Source organism: Limulus polyphemus, unplaced genomic scaffold (assembly GCF_000517525.1).
Source record: "Limulus polyphemus unplaced genomic scaffold, Limulus_polyphemus-2.1.2 Scaffold2958, whole genome shotgun sequence".
NCBI classification, from domain to species: domain Eukaryota; kingdom Metazoa; phylum Arthropoda; class Merostomata; order Xiphosura; family Limulidae; genus Limulus; species Limulus polyphemus.
This window is the reverse complement of record NW_013668568.1, coordinates 141,563-145,270: the sequence shown is the minus strand read 5'-3', so window position 1 is coordinate 145,270 and position 3,708 is coordinate 141,563. Positions and strand designations below refer to the sequence as shown.

Sequence of the window (3,708 nt, the reverse complement as noted above, 5' to 3'; positions counted from 1 at the left end):
CATACTTACCTCTGCTGACACTTATAGCTATTTCTTGATCTCCATCTTGCCAACTAGACATTGTGTTCACTTGCTCCAGCCTTTTATACCCCACTCGACTGCCCTCAGCAATATCTAACTTGCAAAACTTTACACCGGTCCTCTTACACCCTCTATGCAGGTATTGTATATAAGCACTGTATGCAGACTATATAATCACTTTTTCGAAACTTACCCCATACCAGTCCCTAATCCCGATGCTTAGTGGGGAGGAAGGGAGGGAGAGTGTCAGTGGAAATAAGTATCTTTGGAAATACATTTTCAGATTAGGAAAACGATAACTTCCAAAACATACATACCTTCACTGCCACTTATAGATAGAATCCACCATTGAAAAGGTGGAGGGACCGATGAGGGCATAGTTCATACAGAAAGCATCTGCATAGAACGAAGGTGTACCACAAGAAGTGGTACCAAAGTGGGAAAAACTGCACTACATCAAGAACAGGTATGCTCTTCACCCAGAACTACTGAAAAGTGAAAAGGGTGGAATATTACACAAGGAAGTATGATGGGCCAGCCCCAACAATGCAGCCGAGGTTCCATGACTCGGAGCTGGATTTAAGTTGGACAGCAAATATATATACATATCTTTGTGATAGGATCCCCACCTGCAGCCATGGGATAATGAGTTTCAAACTACCGGATTTATGAAAGAAAGAAAGCAACACCAAAGTAGACAATCCTTCTGTTTATCCTGATGAAGTCCAAAAGACAACATCCCAGGCTCGGGTTGACAGGATCATGTATGCCATACTCAACCTATGTAAACTTTGCCCTATTCTCTGAGAGTGGAGAAAACTCAACATGGCGAAGGAAAATACTCTCTCCACCACCCCAGCGACTGGAAAATGGGTGTGGTGAGGACTCCCTAGCTCCACTAGTAGAATTTGAGGGGGGGATGTGCACAGTGAGGAGTCTCGAGGAATAGGTCTCCAGAGACAGTGCAGCAGGTGAACCACATTCCTTAAGTTTTAAAAGCAAACCGATCACAACTGATGCAGCTCGAAAACCAGCAGGGACTGGGACAATCCCCTTTAGCTTTACTATTGATAGTCCATGAGTAGCAGCCCATTGGAGTTGTAGTGTGAGATAATAATACCATCCAGAATTGTGTCTAAATGGTCTTATGGAACACCTCATCTTGACAGAGCCCGTTGCAACCATGAACCAATACAAAGGTTGCTAGTGCAGATTTGAAAAAATACAAGCACACCTGACTGGGCAACACTCATCACTGAGTGGGATCCAAAAGAAATAATCAGAAACCCTAGAAGAGAAAAGAAAAAACCGTAAAAGAGGTAAGAAAGTTACTCACTTCCCTGTTAAAATCTAGCAGAGGTAGTAAACACAGCCACAGAAGAGGAAACTGCCAGATCATGAACGTAATGAGATAAGAAAGTGTCAGAAGCAGTCCACGTACCGGCCTGCAAAATATCCTCCAGAGAACAGTTTAGATGAGCAGCCAATGACATTAATAGATGCCAAATCTGGTGAGAAGTGACATGGAGCATATTATGATCTTCAATAGATAACCCTAAATAGGTCATATGAATCAACTTCCAAAGCACTTTGGTTAATGTAATGGGAAAACGCAGGATCCCAATGATTAAAATGCTGGTTCCTAGGGCCCCAGAATGGTTCTGTCAGAGCCACATAACATCTAAGTGTTCTGACTGGACACAACAAACGATCCGGGTCTGATCGACTGTAAAGATGAGATATGCCAGGTAAATGAACAGGTGAAAAGGATTTATTCCCTTCTCTGGCAGTGACAGTTTTTGGTAGAAAGGATCTGTCTGGATAGAGCAAAACATAGGTGGAATGATACAGTCCACTGAATACGGATGGCAAATAAATTAGAATATCGATGTCCAGGAAGCTAACAACAATAAAGATATACCTTGAGGAAAAGGTGATACAATGAACAGGAGGCCATAGGTTCAAAAGGATAACGTATGTAAAACAACTCAAAAATCCCAATTAGGCAACTAAAAAGGCAAAAACCTTCCTATAATTAGAATATCGAAAGATATCAGCTATGAATGCTTTATATAACGCAATGGTAGAAGAAGCCAAACCTCTCTTAAAAATCCATATAAAAAAAAAACAAGGATGTGATATCGGCATCATGATAGTTGTGTTGTTCCTGTCTAGCCACCATTTGAGATCTGCAAAATTGTTCTCGAGCAAAGAGACCATTTGATCCAAAGAATCGTTGTGCATGAGCCACTGGTCACGAAGTGACCATGGAAGGGATCTCATATGGGCCCGACCCAATGGCACGAGGGATTTTAGAGAAGCCCAAATCCCCAAAACAGACAGAACCATCCGCACAGTGGGAGAAGGTAAAGAAAACAAATGCCTGGCAATCCCTCCCATATTGTGAAGTCTGAGGGGAGATAGTTGAGCCCGACTCAAATGTGTGTTGAAAAAAAACCCCAAGATGAACCAGGTATTGAGTGGGTAAGAGAATGGATTTTTCCAACCTGATAATGAAGCCCACCCTTCTAGCTTTGGAAAGGAGAATCTCAGTATGTAATTCAGCAACGTGACGGGTTGGTACCAAAAGAAGCCAATCGTCCATATAGTGATGTGTGCACAGTCCCAGAAAATGGAGATGTTGCACAGAGGCATGTACTACTCGGCTGAAAACATATGGTGCCGAAGCAAGTCCAAATGGGAAAGCTCAGAACTGCAACACCTGATCCTCGTGCACAAAATGTAGAAATTGATGAGAAGACTCTGCTATGGGGATGTGAAAGTAGGCATGTGTAACATCGAACTTGGTCATCCAAAGACCTGATATGAAGTGCCATCGAAGTTGTAGAAAAGATTCCATGGTGAAACAAGGAGGCTGTAGAAAGTGATTGAGTCAAGACAGATTGATGATAGGATGCTAATCTCCAGTTTCCTTGTGCACCAGAAATAGAAAAGAATAGAATCCTGGATGAATGGGATCGACCTTCTCAATGGCTTGTTTGTTGAACAACTCCTGAATGGCCCGGGAACAAATATCTGCACATCTGAAGTCTGAAGGAGGAGAAAAGACAACCAGATGGGAGGACAAAAGAAGAGGAGAAGTAAATTGAATATGAAGCCTTGAATCCAGCACTCTGAGAACCCAAGGATCAATGGTGAATGAATACCAAATGTGGTGAAAGAGATGTAATCGTCCTCCCACAGGACCAGGTGAAGATGGGTAGTCACTGATGCCATTGACACCGTCCAAACCTATCCGAAGATCCCCTAGAATATGAATAGAACCAATTCTGTGAACCAATAGGACAAAGTGTCAAAGCAATTGGTCAATCTTCCAGAAGGGAGGTGAGCAGCCAACAACAATAAAGAAGACTGCAAACAAGTGAGGCTGAAGAAAGAGCACCTACCATAAATCACGAAGAGCAGAGGAAGACAAACAAATACCTTCCAACAAGTCATCTCGATTCAATAAGTCCTAGCAACAGACCAGCTATGACACCAAGGCAAGGCCTAAAGAGGACAAACAAGCCATAGTAGTAACCAGTTCATCATCAAACTGATGAGGAGACCATTGATATGCTTCAGACAAAAGGTGAAGGGAAGAGAAGAATCCCAATACAGTAGTAAGAGTCAAATGAATCCATGAAAATTGAGATCTGTTAAGAGTGATAACAGGTTCTAACCTAG

The 3,708-nt window shown here is 42.4% G+C and overlaps 1 protein-coding gene across 1 annotated transcript in view; it reads right to left on the bottom strand.

Annotated features, from left to right (window-relative positions):
- Nucleotides 1-3,708, bottom strand: part of LOC106468309 (RING finger protein 157-like) — a gene marked incomplete at its 3' end in the record, with an annotated part of 27,561 nt that overhangs the window by 1,826 nt on the left and 22,027 nt on the right. The gene's annotated exons all lie outside the window — the stretch shown is intronic.